At 43.5% G+C, this 15,566-nt stretch overlaps 1 long non-coding RNA gene across 6 annotated transcripts in view; it reads left to right on the top strand.

Annotated features, from left to right (window-relative positions):
- Nucleotides 1-15,566, top strand: part of LOC114844003 (uncharacterized) — a 105,880-nt gene that overhangs the window by 31,284 nt on the left and 59,030 nt on the right. Inside the window, exon 4 of one of the 6 annotated variants that reach the window (XR_008693107.1) lies at nucleotides 9,601-9,697. The exons of the other annotated variants lie outside the window; for them this stretch is intronic. This is a non-coding gene — a long non-coding RNA (uncharacterized LOC114844003). The remainder of the gene's footprint in view (nucleotides 1-9,600; nucleotides 9,698-15,566) is intronic. 6 annotated transcript variants of the gene reach the window in all.

Here is a 15,566-nt window from a genome sequence, read left to right on the forward strand (position 1 = left end):
TAAAGCTGCACTGTAGTTCTTTGAACAATAATAATCTACATAATGCTATGAACATCATTTCATTGTGATTGTTTGTATTATTGTACCACATTCTCTCACGTTTGACATTATTGCCACAGTAATTGTTATTTCTTACTCCACTAATGCAGATGACAGTCACTGGGATTCATTGTTACTGCTGATGAGTATTTAAATCTGCATTTGGGATGAATCAAATCATTCATGGAACCTCTCAACTACTACTGTGCATAATATGTATTTATTCTGTGCTGCAGAATCTGATATTTGGTGGAAAAAATTTAGAGGGGACAGCTAGCTTTGATGCTAGAGTTCAACATGCTCACATAGCTGCATTAATCAGGTAGCGGCTGTCCATGTGTAGTCTTGAACCACACTTTAGTAAGTAAATATGCCCATGGTTAGCACTGCTGCTTCAGAGATGGTAGGTTCAAAGCCTATCTGGCTCTGACATTTACATGTACTTCTCGCGCCTGCGTAGCCTTCCTTTGAGTCCTCCCACCGTCAGCTATAGGTGCCTTTAAACTGCCCGTTGATGTAAATGCGTGCTGTCGTTTCTGTGATAGACTGGCAATCTGGCCTAGCGCTTGTAAAACGCCAGCTGGGATTGGCTTCGGCTCCCCTGTGACTCTTAACAGTGTAAGAGGTAGAGATAATGGATGGATCCATACATGTGCGTCGTAATGACAGGGGTCGTCCTCTACACTCATGCAGACTCAGCAGTGAAACATAGCCAACATAATCTCATTAGGTCCTGCATTTAATTTACAGTGAATTATTAAAGGTAAATGTTTGACAGCACATGTATGAAAAGCAGTATGGATTATTCAGTCTTATGTTTATACCTCTATAAATATCTGGAGCATTTGCTGTCCACTGGAGGAATTAGATCACTGACTTATAATGGGATTCTTTTTGCAATCAGGCCCAATTTAAACCTGCTTGAAGTCCCACTTTGTTCTAGTACATTGGGTTGATTTTAAGGAAGTGCATTGCTGTTTCAAAGTACTTTATATAAGGTGAAATTATAGTCTGTGAAAGCAGCATCTTTCTTCTTAGCATCCTCGTGATACATCTCTGCACTGGCCATCCTTTTCTGCGCGTGACACAGAAACAGGACGGACCCTTGCAGCCAGAAGCCTCCACCAGGCTTTGACAATTAATCATTAAGAGCTGAAGGTTCCATTTGTGGAGCCCGTGTCCATTTGCCACATGGTCGAATAACTGAATAAGTCAACAGCAACAATGAGGGAAGATTTGTTTGCGCCTCACCCATTTCTCAAAATAACTCTCCTGAGGCTGAAATTGAGAAGATGAGAATGGGAGGGGAAATGGGAAACCCAAATGCATGCTGACAATGTGCGCCGGCATACCAGCTCGGCTGTCTATGAAATAATAAAGATGGAACGCTGAGGTCATGCTTTATTCACAGTAAAAGCCTCTTGTGTTTACGTGGCGCTAAGAGGCTAATAATAAACCCTGTCAATGTGTGTTTCGGATCCCGTCCGCGCCGTAATAACATCATGTCAAGGCGTCTGTGCCTTCGCAACGTGGAATTAAAACAAAACCAAAATGGAGGTTTAACAGGAAGCGGTGGCGGAGTTTTCCTTAAAATAACTACCGTGACTGGCTTCGTCCAAGTCTTTCCAGCGGTGTGTGTGTGAATCTGCCAGGAAATGGGGACGAGATCTGGGGCAAAGTGCTTAAATTACTAGCGCGCATTGATTTCCCTACACAGATTCACACGTTTTTTCCCCTCCGCTATGACTCAATCATCAGCGATGTTGGGCTTAGTGATGTACTGCTCGGGATTTGCAAACAGGAAAGTCTAATTACAACATTAATGCCAGGACAGATTTTCCCATTGTTTGCTGTGATGGTTGATTAGGTGGATGAACTCATTAAACAAAATTTTCCCGCATAATTAGCAAGATGCTGACAATTTAATTTAACAAGGATTATTATAAATAAACACTTTAGGTGTGACTCTGAGTTTGAATTTGGAACTCGAGCAGCTACATTGGACGTGGAGTCAGACTATTTCCATGCAACATGTTCTATGTCGCGTCTGCCTGTGTGACTTCATGCTCCATCTCCTTGAATGTCTTTTCACTCCACTGTCACCGATGCATCCTGTCACGGAGCAGCAACACGGGTCTTTTACCTGTCACATTGTGGCATGGCATTGTTTGATGATAAGAGAGTGTCGCAGGCACCGGGCGGGCTCCGGGGCGATCAGCTGCTGCAGAAGTGCCGCGATGTTACCTCAAATTTGTCTCTAGCCGTGGCCGAACCTGTCACAAGCTGATGTTTTTGTTTCTGCCTCTCATTTTATGGTTTCCTCTGCTTTTTCCAGTTGAATGGTCTGACCCTTCGTCTTCCCTTTAGACTCACTAAATGGATCCATCCCTTGCATTCAAAGCCAGTGCAGATGGAGGCATGAATGTGTGTTTGCTGGACCTCTGTCTTATTTTCTACTCTTTAGTATTTAGGACTATTTTTAATAATCGCAGTTTAAACAAATTGATTGAAGGCTTCATTAGCTTTTTCATCCATTTGTCACCCCGTGCTGTTGCTACCCAGGCAGACACAGGTGTAAGAGATTGAAATGAATCAACACACAAGAAGCTGTTTTAGTTTGGCCTTCACAGTTTTTGCACCATGAGCCGCATTCTCCGGGCTGAACGGGAGAACTGCATCATGGGGAGAATAATGAAAAAGGGAAAAAAAAGATTCCAAGAACATCCAATTTGAGGCTGCTGAAAGCTGCTGAGGACGGGTCAGTGTTTTTACTTGTTAGTGTTATCCTTGAGTCAAGACCATCGCCGTCCTTGCTGCTGTGTTCGTCGCGCTGGCTGCTTGTTAACTTGACCGAGACTGTGCTTCGGCGTGGATTTTTTCCTCTCAGGTGCTGTGTGGCAGTAAGTTTGTCCAAAGGCAGAAAGGACGTTGTATTTGTGAGAGAAGTTATTAAACAGCATTATTATCCAACAGCACGGTGTGGCCCCTCTTCTCTACTGTTTATTGTTCTTCCTAATTGTAGCTTGTTTGCCAAAATGAGTGTTATCAGGGGGTCAGAGAAGGACTTAGAATCAGTGCTCTGCATCTGCTGGATGGTGAAGCAGTGGGAATAGATGGTCAGCGTTAGTAGACACTCTGCAAATCCAAAAATGTGAAGCAAACAAGTGAAGTAAACTTTTGTTAAATACTATATAACAGTTGTTGTTGGCCTTTAAATACATAGACATACTATAAATGTATATTATTAGGCTTAGTAAAAATTAGAAATACTGAATATTGTTCTTTACTTCAGTATAATTTCAGCGTATTGGATTGTATTAGAAGGTACAGTACCTAATAAAGTGGCCATTGACTGTACGCAAAGAACTAAAAGAGTGTAATTGTGGTATAAGTCATGATTTGCCTATTTTGTGATTTCAGCTGTGAACAGTATGAAGTGTTTTCAAACAGCAGGAAACCATTCGTTTTCATTTTTTTTTTTCGGTAATATTTTCACTTAATCTCGTTATACATGTGTTGTTGATCCGAAAAATATGGCGAAAACCTTTTGCAGTTAGTGCTAATAAATGCGGTGTTGCATGTTTGCCATATACATGGATGATCTTTAAAAAGTGTCTTTGCCGCTGTCCCCATCCTCCTCTGGCTTCTTCTTTATTCTGAATAGAACATTTTCTTCCTTCCCTCTGTGTCCTTTCTATCTTTTCTCCACTCTCTCCTGCTGGTCGTGCTGTGTGACAGCTAAACACTGGAGCCTGCACCCCACTGATTTTCATCAAAATTGCATGCATCACCCAATAGCTCTTTCACTTCATATCCACCTTTAAGGCAATATGTGCTTAGGAGGAAGAGAAGGGAAGAGAAGAGAAGGTGGGCTGGGGCCACTATTGAAAATGTGCCTGTTTTTGAAGCCTTAGAAGCGTTTCTCTCGCATAGAATCAATTTAGTAAGAGAAATATACTGTATAGATCAGAACCGAAAAGATTAAATCTTAACTATCTTGCTGAAAATTATTTATTTTGATCTCCAATTTATTTAATGGTTTATATTATTTTTCATATTTAATAATTTCTTTGCTTCATTTTCTCTCATTCCTGACAGATGCTTTTGATCTAATCAGTAGTTTAATCCTCCCGACTGGTCTTGAAGCCTAGAAAAGGCTGTTTTTTATTTGAATGAAAGAGTAAAAAGGCCTTTTCATTTATTTTTGATGAGACAAAAATCTGGACATATTTTAGTTTTATGTGGCAAAATCCCAGATTCTGCTTTCAAAAAAAGCTTCTAGGAGACACTAACTGCACTGCTAGTTTAAAAGGGAAACTTATTTCTCATTTGATTTCAGTTTAATACATAAATTTACTTTCAATTACACTTCATTCAAATTTCTAATTGCTGCTGAATTAGTTGAAATAGCGGCATTATTAAGATCTCCAATTTTGTGGTTTAGTTCAAAATAATGCTCACTAAGCCATAGTGATTCCCATGTTGGATTTTGTTTTTCATTGTTTGCTGGTGGGAGCCTTTAATAGAGACGTAGACGCAAGAATCCACTAACTGACCCCTAGTGTTGTACTTGGGTGCAAGGTCACTGTATTCATAATAGAAAGCTTTCGCCACAACCTGCTGTTAAAAACTGTACTATACCTCAGTTAAGGGTTTCATAAGAGCCGTATTTTCTAAGTTGCATCGATGTGTGACAGCAGGGGGGCTGTGTGTGTCCAGTGCTCTGTTTCCACCCCCTGCAGGCATAGTGGGTGTGCCATTCAGCCTTAGGCATCTTTTATGGTCACGGCAAGGCTTGGCTTCGAGTACAAGAGCTCTTCACAAGCCACTGTTCATGGCTCATGGTCAAAGCAGACAAAAAATATGTCATTATTTTGTACGTGTGGCCAACAGTCAGAACAAACCTACCTACACCACAAGGCTCATCTCTTAAAGGTACAGTGCCTCTAACTTGGCAAAGCGCTGCAGACGCGCACTGGTTCCTAAGTAATGGTGCTCATATTGTTTCTTTACCACACATTACCACATAAATATGCACTAGGGTTGTCTGTGCATTTAGTTTATCCATAAACAAATCTCTTTGCTGCCTTCATCTTTTCCACCATGCAGAAATGAATGTTTCTTCTCTGATAGATGTTTGCTTCTAATAATCCCTTGTGAAGCCTGATGCCGTGCGTGGTAGCTCATTTAGCTCGCGTAGAGATGTGACTCCTGCTGCAGTCTCAACAGAGCTGTGCTGAGTCAGCAAGTCTCCAACGCACTTGATGTACAGGAAAGTTACTCCTCAAAGGTTACGCTGCAGACTATCACGCCGGCAGGTTCGGTTTGGAGAGAAGCGAATCACACAGGACTTAATTACTTTTTGAGGAGGTGACATTTGATTTCAAAACGCGGCGTCTGCCTTCTAATTTCTAAAGGTAGCTTCACCTTTGCTTTCGTGTGCGTGGGCTCAGTCGCGCGTGCAGCCATAGGATGAGAGTAAAATAAGTGCATAGTTAGAAAACGGAAAACAGAAGTAGTCAGGAGCCGAAACTGTTGGTGTCTGTTGTGCGTGTCCGTATTTAGAAATGCCGTCAAGCATCTCTGATTGAATCAGCACGATATCAGCTTTGGTGCAAACATGTGATGTGCTGTCATCCAGCATAGAGCTGTCAGCGTCTACCAAGACATGCAGAGTGCGAATTGTGAAGGTGGCCTCATCTAGCGCACGGCCTCCTGTCTCTGTGGACTGCTGCTGCTTCTGTTTTGGCTCGTTGCCTAATACCCTTTTACCTTTTGTTGACGGACTCAACATGTTGGAGGTGTTCTCCAAGAAAAGAACGTCACATGAAAGATGCCGGGCAAGCGACCGGAGCAGACGCGTTGCCTCCTTCCCCCAGCAGACGTACTGTACAAAGCATCACATTATACGGTAGCGTTGTTTATTCCGGAGACCGACCCCCAGTAGCTCCCTCGCAAGTAGAGGACCTCGCTCACAATTAGAGCTCTCAGCTCTGAGAAAAGCTTCTGGAGCTGATGTGTTCTAGGAAAAGAAAAATTGCCCGAGCACAATGGTTCAGCATGTGCCGCTTTTAGAATGGACTATTTGATTAGTAGTGATTGTTACCAGTCCCTGCCACACCTAATGGTAATGTATTACACCTAATCACACCTCGTTTGTGATTGTGCCACAATTGCACAACATGCCTCTGGCAACAAGATTAACAAATTCACTTGACATGCCCTGTGAGCCCTGTGCCCCTCACTACTGGGATTTGCACTGTATGTAATTAATTCATGAAAGCGGCGCCTCCTAAGTAACAGTAGGCCTTAGATGTATTCTTACTGTCAGAGTACAAACTGCACATGGAACTAGAGCGGCAGGAAGCTCTGACCCCGTGGCAGCGTCTCGGCTCACACTTATCATTCTTGCCAAGTAGCGCTGCTCCTGCTGGGTCTTCATCTTGTGTCTGGATCAACAGTCCAGTAAGCTTGCGCCGAGTTCAGAATTTCAAGAAAAGGCCTCGAATAAAGGGCGTGCTCCTTGTCTTTGAATCAGACTGTGGCTCTGTGAGCTGCGAGGACAGTTTCTGCCCATTTGTGGGGAAAAAAAGAAAACTTTGTCGAGGATTTCCACAAAAGACCACTTGAACAGTTTTTTTTTTCTACACCAGCCTTTCTTTCAGTGGCAGAAAGAGGAGGTAACGATTAAAACTTCCACTCATTGAAGCAATGGGACATTGGCTGGTATATTTCCACTGTAGGTGTTGGTTTCAGATACTGACAGAAGGCTCCTTAGCAAGTGCTCTGCCCCTGTTGAACCTGTGACGAATCCTATCAGCCCAGCAGAAAGGCAGCCGGCCTGTTGGTGTGACCTTGGCCCGGGGCCAGACACCTGGGTGTGAGGGAACTGTGGAGCACTGGGACCAGCTGGTGGCGGCACTACTGCAGCACAAGTGCTTAAGATTGGTGCATGAAGGTTGTTTATTGATCCTCGTCGTGGGTTTCTCATATTGCAAAGAAGAGAGTCCTCAGAGAACCACTCTCTCAAAGACGTATGCTGTCATGTGAGATCAAGGATAGCAGAAGGAGTAGTGCAGCGCTTTAGGGGCTGATGTCAGGGTGATTAGTAGCAAAAGCAACCATTGGAAATAAGTAGAAATGTCCCGGCCAAGCCCTATTAAATGGCCCATGACGGCTTGCTGAATTGAGCCAGGAGGACCTGACTCTCAACATCAGTCAGGCTCCCTTCCTTAGATAGAACTTGGTAAAAAGTGTGGAAACAAGGCTCATGGACACATGAATTCCTGGTGCAGCCACTTTGGATGTTACCACATTAATTCACCATTAATATTTACCATTTCCTGAAACGTGCCAAAGTTTGGGCAAACCAAGTACTATAGCAAAAGTTCCATGTTGTTGCTGGACTATGGCCCAACTGACCCGTGTAGCTGCCAGTTATTGAACTGATACCGTACAGGCTCCCATTTCGGCAGCTGTGGTCACTGTTTATCAGCTGTCCAGTGCTGACTCTGTGCCCGCCTGAGGTGGCCATAGTTACGCTGCAGATTTGCATGCCGGTGGCGGACGGAGACCGAAACCGGGTCTCCGTCCTCAGAGCAGATCACATAGATGAGCTCAGAAGGAAGAGGAGTTTATATCTTCTCCAACCCGTCTGTCGCAGATAGGGATCAAAGCTCAGACATGGCCTGTGGTGGAGGAGATACGGCAGGACAGGAAATGCATCTGACCACACATAGGGGAGTTTGTCGGCAGAGAAATCTTACCCGAGGCTCGTGGGCCAGTTTCGGTTCGAAACCCAGTAAATGCAAAATGCCGAGTGAACCAGCGCTTGTGTGTAATAAAACGCCAGCCCATTATTAAACTGTTATTAAACAGTAAGTGTGCATGTGAGAAAAAGAGCGATGGCTCCTGGATAATCCTCTTAAAACCCCCGTACATATGCAATATAAAAAGCAATAGGCTTTATGCGTGTGTCCTTGCCCTTTATGCTAATGTAATGAAACTGTAATTATGTGAGTTGTCTGCCGGCCCATTGTCTTTTGGGTTCTATATAAATTTAATATAAATCGTTGGACATCTCAGGTAGCTCACACGCTGCTTAGCAGTAATCTGCAGGATTTGGTGGCTTGATGTAAATTCAAGTGAAATAGCATTAAACACATGCTCAAAAGCTCTGGTGCAGCCCAGCTCACATTTATGAATAGGAAATAAGCGCAGCTATAACAGATTTATTGAAATGAATAAATGTTTTTCTCCAACTGTTTAAGGTAATGCGTTAGGCACCTACAATGAAATGAAATACACAGCAATGACAAATGACAAAAATCTGATGGAAAAGTCACTTTTGCGCTGACGGCTATTCAATCACACAATCAGCCGCACAAAATGACTTGCACTTGGTGACGTTGAACCGCTTCTTTTGCGGGAGATTCAGCTGCTCATTTAACACTTTAAACCTTCGCCATGTATCTACATATGAAATGCAACGGGATCGATGCGGCGGCTCAGAGGCTTCTTAGAATGGAAAATCGATGATCACAAACATTCATTATGTGAAAAAACAGCAGCGGGGGGTTGAGCTTTTACTGCCTCGGCTCAGGTCGATGGACTTCGGAGTCGGAAAGTCCGGCCCGGATGCGCGGGAACGACTCATCGCCGCGTCACCTTCAGCCGCCGCGAGGAGCCTCTAACGTGCTCTTCAGCATTGCTGGGATGATTTGCCGAGTCAAAGGCAGGGGATGCAAACACAGCCTTTCTTTTTTTACTCGCAGGTATGAAATATTAAGTGGAGTTTTAACAATAGCTGCGTGCACCGCAGCGGGAGCCCTGACAGCTCTTAAAATAAAGGGCAGAGGTGGGAACGCAGACAAATGTGGGGCTGCGGGAAAAGTTGGATTAAAGCTGAGGGGAGCATTTCATGCCTGGAGAAATACAAGTCAGCTCCCTGCGACTGATCTTGGATTAAACGCGTATAAGAATTTGGCACGATTACACATTTGATATAGTGCAGTCAGACTCATACTTCCTCTACATTTTTAATTAGCTTCTTGCATTATTATGTCGAAATAGCAATTTTACTTCACTCCCAGAATATAATTGGTAAGAAATGGAAGGCGCCGCGTCTCATCGTTCCGCTGCCTGTCCGTCTTCCTTTGCTCTTTCTTACACCCTCGTCTTCTTCCCCCGTCTGTGGATAGCAATCAATAGTTATTATCTGCTGAGTGTCGCCATAGACACTGCACAGAGCCCCCATTCGGAGTTGATGGTGCTTTTTCATTATAGCTGACACTAGTCTAAACAAAGCAGACCTATTTCCCTGCCACCAGACAAACACAGTCTCCATAATGGCAGCAGATAAAAGAGAAGCAGGAGGTAAAATTGAGTTTCACATAATGGGGAAGCACTAACTCAGGACCAGTTCTTTTCCCCACTCCATTTTTTCCTTTGCCACCATATTTCTATGACTCTTTGGCCAATTCGGGACCTGACTGGATGTTAATTTCTTACCTCTTGCCATTGATCTGTCTGTTCTTCCATTCATTCATCCCTATTATCCAGCCCAATAAGGATTTTGCTCATCCATCATCCATCCACCCACCCGCGCCGTCTGCATCCGTCTGCCCTTCCGTCCATCCACCCAGCCGTCAGTCTGCAGGTGGGTGGGCAAAGGGGGAGAAGGGGGGGGGGGGGTTGTTTTGTTTTGACGGGGTTGTTGTTTCATAAAATAAATAAATGATATCTGTGCAGCCGAGTGGAAAGCATAACGAATGGCAGCTGGAGAAAAGGCAATTTAGGGAGAAGTGCACTGGCTGGCGAAGGAACAGAATGGGTTTTTACTGTGAAGTATAACCAATGCATTACAAAACACATCACCAGAGGTTTATTGAAAAAGCCAAGTACCCCTCACTCCCCTCTATGAAAATGGCCAACATTATCATGGCCTACATGGTTAGGCACTGAAAGTCACTTTCAGAAAGTGAGAGGAGAGGTTGTATTGCAGTGCCCACACAAATGGGGCGGCCCCAGGTGAATGACACAGCAAGAGGCGGTTGTTTTCCAATTCACTTACATGCATAGGTGCAGATACAGCGGGCTTCATGACACATTGTGACATTTACTCACACTGTGCACACAGCTGCTGTTCGTGCGTCTCTTAATGCACACATGAAACCAGAGCATGGGAATAAGAAAGGCGCTCTGCTGGAGGTACAGTATAACATTTAAATGGTTGAGGTTTCTCCACAGCTCATTCTGCTGTGTAGTAAAATCACATCCCCTGTAAGGGACCGGCCTTCAGCCGTTTCCTTTCAAGCCTCTAAGCGGGCTGACTGCCAGCAGGGGAGTAGTGAGGGATACGGGGTTCAGTATATGGAATTTGCATCTTCTACTGTATCTGTCAGCGTGGGTTTGGCTCTGTGAAATTGCAGTGGTAACTGGCCTATAAGCAAGTCTACAACTGCCTCAGCTTAATGAGCTAATAATCGAAGTCATAGTGAGATGACTTGGACTGACGTGCCATAAGGCGCTGCTGCAGTACCTGGACGTGTCCACCTGCTGCTTCAGCTGCACGCTTCTTCTCCCGCTGACTTGTACTAGCTTGTACTGTGCCAAACCGAACTGGTGAGTCACGTTCGTTAACACATAAGTCAGTTGAGCTTACTTCAAAAGCAGCTTGTGTTTATTCAGTGTGTTGAAACTATTGAAGGAGGATGATGGATGTGCTGCTCGGCATTTTAAAGGCATCATAGCTCGGTCTGCTCTTCATTTACTCTCCACTAAAGGGACGGAGGTTGACTGAAATACCCAAACATGACATGGCCACGCTTTCCACACTTGGTGCAGTACTGTATATTAAACAAAACCCCTCTTGACTGAGGAGAAATGCTTTAGGCACTACAGGCTCAGGGGCTGAGTGATAGGAGAAGATCTGGGACTGAGATGAGAGTCCACCAAACATTGTCGCAATTACCTGCTCTGCATATCTAACAGAGCTGATTCTATGGGCTTAGTCATGGGCTGTAGCTACGCACTGTCTCTGTATGAGCATGAGACTAATTTGCAGTCGTAATAACTGCTCCGCTCCCCCTTTGTGTCCCCAGGAAAATAATGAATAGGAGTTACTACTCTGAATAGCCCGTGAATCGTGTTATTTCCAGTCATAATTTCTTTGAAACACACAAAAGGGTTTTTTTAATTTGCTACTTTGAATGTGATTCGTACACTGCTGTCCACAGTAAAAAGCAGAGAGGCATTGAAGTTCCAAATGAACAAGCATCAAAGACAATCATCGGCTTTTAGCAGAGAGAAGAAAAAGCATCATCTGTTGCTTCGTCTGATGTTTAGGTTAGTTGTGCTGTTAACAGAATTCAGCATTTATTGTAGTGGTGAAGGATCTGTTTGACCTTCATGTACTTACGCTTTTAGAGATCTCAGCTCTTGTGTTTCTTTTTTGAAATTTTAACCTGTTTTATTTCACCACAAGCCACAATATGCATCATTCTTTCTAATGCTCGTGTATCAAATATGATACTTAAATGCTTAAATAATTTCTCTTGTTTCCCGGATGTCTTTGTCCACTTACAGCTTGTACATCTAAACCCGGGGGTTATCAGTGTGTCATCACGGAATGAAAGTCATCGACTGAGCTCCGTCGCTGCCACTCGGGCCGCGCCTGTCATTTGTGCGCCGCCCGATCTTGCGGAACATTTTGTTCTCCATGCCGCTCAATTGGCTCAATTGAATCCATCTGCTGTAACCATTGTTTGAAAACCAGGTAGGGAGCTCCATTGGCAGCTGAATAAAGTTGTTACATAGGAGTGGAGAGCAGCCTGCAATTTTCCCTCTTACCACGCTATAGCAAGGCAGTGTGAGCTCTTTGTAGAGAAGCATTATGGTAGAGATAATATGCCCTTGTAAAAAGCACGGCCCGCAGCCAGGGAGGACTGACTGACTCAGGCATTATGACATTAACACCTGGAGCCAGAGGAAATCTGCCCTTTGCTATAAAACGTGGGTTATTGCAAGTCAGGTTTGAACAGTACAGTAGGTGGATTTTACGATTATTAACGTACACTAACAATGTGCAGGCGTAACTGAGGAACCATGACTGTACTGTGCTTATGATGTTAAATATTAAGGATTTTCCCAATTTTATGGCACAATTCAACGGTGTGTGATTTATATCACATTTACTATTCTGAACAGGAGACTGTCCTCGCACGAAAACAGCAGCGCCCGTTGTTTGTTCGCTCGGGAGCCTGATGTAACCTTTGTTTACCCGATGTGACCTCTGGAAGCCGTTCGGACTGTGACTGTGGCCTGTCAGAAACAAAGGTGGAAGCGGCATGGTGTTGTTATGGAACCACAGAGCCTCACCAAAGAGGTCAGGGAGCGCCGGCGAGTCAACTGTATGTACTGTACTGTAGCTCGGACGACGCAGATCCTTTGCACTATGTGCTTCCTGTTCAGCACCAGCAGTGAGCGTTTTCCTCCAACCTTGACCCTGAGTTGAGCAGCTTTTTAACCACACTGAAACGCCTTACATGGGTTTGTCATGATATTTGAGATGCATATTCATCATTTTTAAGATTTGTTCTATTCTCTGTTATTATATTGTTTTATCTACTCCTCCTTATCTCAGTGAAATACTGCAGCTGGACTGTAGACTGCGCAGTAGTATGCATTCACAGCACCTGGCCTCGCATGCTGACAGTGCATCGGCTGTTCCAACTCAACACAGTATTTCGGGTGACGTTACCATTCTGTGTGTGTTCCCACACACTGGCCTGAGCGTGGATGTTTTTCAGCCGCTCTAATATGTGCGCGCGGCGCCCAAGAAGTGTTTACTCTAGTCGTAGATATCCTCTACAAGCTATAGAGGATATGTCCGTAATCTCAGCAGCACAAATACATAATGTAATGATGATAAGATTAGCTCGTAGCCCTGTGTTTGCTGACTGGCTAAAGAGACGGAAGGCGAGCATCTGTGAAGAGTAATGAAAGAGTCTCACTATCAGCTGCACAAGCACAGATAAATGTGCTGCGGGGGGCTTTGTATATATATTGCAAATTAAACGGGAGGCATCAAAAGTCGACCTTAGAGTGGATTGCGATCTGTGCGGGACACTGCAACTGGGCATCATCATAATGTAATCAGTGTCAAGGATTTTACTGGTATCCAGTCAGATTTGGTCTTTTGATTTTCAGGTCTATACACAGGATATGTTTTGAACATTGTGCATGAAAGCGCCCCGGGCAAAAAATGATTTTGTAGTTTTAATCTAAAGAATTATAGAATGAATAAACCAGTATCTTACATCAATGTGTTCATCATTAATGTCGTTATCCTTTGGTGAATGAATCTGTCTTGTCATGAAGGAATAGATTTTCTGAATTTAGATATCGTCATAATTCATCACAACACATGGTCATTACTGGCTATTGATTATCCTTCACACAGGTCTGGCATGACCTTGTTGGGAAACTTTGCAAAGGAAACAGACAGGAAGTAGATCAGTGTTTTCATAAAATATGTGGAGGTGGTCACAGCTGCTCAGTCCGGCTAAATGGGAAAACAGGGGTAAATCCTCCGCAGTCAGAACAGTACAAGCTACACAGTAGGACGATATATCACGTTTATGGAACCAATCCCTCAAGGCTTTTATTTATTGTCAGACTGTTCATTGGGGGCATTTTATGTGAGAGTGATGTAGTATCAAATCTGTAGGACAGTGGAGAAGATAACCTCCAAACTACTGCTGCAGAGCACGTTGGGTTAATCTGCTCTAAGCCTGTGCTGCTACGCAGATTTGTCTTTATCGCTGTTTGCCGTCTTTCCAGTCATCGGATGAAGTGAAATGCAGACGGGCCAACACATCAGAGCACACGATCTGCCACACCTCTTCTGCTCACCCGCTAACACAGGGAATGGTCACCTTCCTGCTCAGTGGGGAGGCTTTGTGCGCTGGAAAAACAGTGTTGAAATATTGGCATTCAGGGAGCAGACAGAAGCCAAAGGCCATGGAGAGGACACGCAATCGCAGCCAGAGAGACAGAAATGAAATGATATCTTGGAGTGAAACAGCAGGGATGATAAATTGAACGTGTTCGTAATTGATGGTACTGTATGTCTGCATCTGGTGGTGCTGTCTTGAGCCTTTTGGGTATTCATTCCAAAGAGAACCCCCAACCTGATAAAAACATTTAAACACACTTAATTAAGTGGTGAATAGTTTTCTCATTCTTCAGTAACTGCTACAACATGCAAACACTTATAGATCTTAACAAATGTAATATTTATACCGCATATGTAATCGCAGCCATTTACCATTTAGAACACAACATTATGCTAAATAAAAAACTCCAACTGTAGCTGCAGATGTTTCTACTGTTAGATGTACAAACAAATCCCAAGTCAGGCTACTATGAGCCAAGCAACATCAGCACAGTGTAGCGGATTCAAATTAATAGTTTGATATTAATACAGAAACGTTAATATTCTTCGAAATTGGGGCACCAGGTTTGTTTCAAAGCTGAAACCACGCTTTTATTAATCTAGTCAAACACCAGATGTCAATTTAATGAGTTGATAATTCTGATTATTAAAAATAACAAATTTCCTTGTTAGAACCAAATCAGTCTCTAACGTTGTGAATTGTTGTTGCAGTTCAGTGACCTCTGCTTGAATATGAAGAACAATGCACACAAAACCAGATTCCTGTTAACGTTTTATTAATCTATTACTACTGGATATAGGAATAATATGATAATACCTAAATAAACAGAACAGCAAATGAGCAAACAATCAGCTTGAAATGATCAACAATGGATGAACAGAGCAGAGTGCTGGTGAATGACGGTGTGTGTGTTAGTGTGTTGAAAGCTTTGTATGACAGATAATGTTAACGGCAATTAATGAACATATGTGAACACAATCACAAAAAACGTACAAATGACTCAATAAGTGAAAGGATAAGAAATGGTCAAGACCCACAGTAAGTGTGTGATGGCTTTGATCAAGTGAAAAGAGTATCTCGGCCTAACTTATAAAACCTAAAGACAACTAATGAATGTTAGCGCTTTAAGAAACACCAGACTTCTCAGAGGATTAGAGATGTTTGTCTTGCTTTAGTTTGTAGCTGTAGCCGCTGTGCAGCGTCTCCCGTTACCGGCTCGGTTGAGTAAGGCGTGCCCTCTCTGATCCAGGTGCCACGGCCTCTGGGCCAGGAATCGTCGCCTGTGGTGATGATGATGGCTCGGGGTCACCAAAGTAACAGTCAGCCAGCTGGTCGAATTCTCCAAGATGTTTCAAAGTGGCGGCGCTACTTAAACTAGCCCAAAAAAGAGAACCGGCTCTTTTTTTTCTAATTAATTTAATTAATGAAGGCAAAAATAGCTAGTCAGTTAAAGGTGGTTGGTGGTGAAAAGTTCTACCCCTTCAGATCAGGTATCAAACTATTTGATTTGGTTTGATTCTAAATTTGAGATAACTAAGCTTTTCTCTTTTTATTAAGCTCAAAGTTCCA

The sequence above is a fragment of the Betta splendens genome, chromosome 17 (genome assembly GCF_900634795.4).
Source record: "Betta splendens chromosome 17, fBetSpl5.4, whole genome shotgun sequence".
Taxonomy (NCBI): Eukaryota; Metazoa; Chordata; class Actinopteri; order Anabantiformes; family Osphronemidae; genus Betta; species Betta splendens.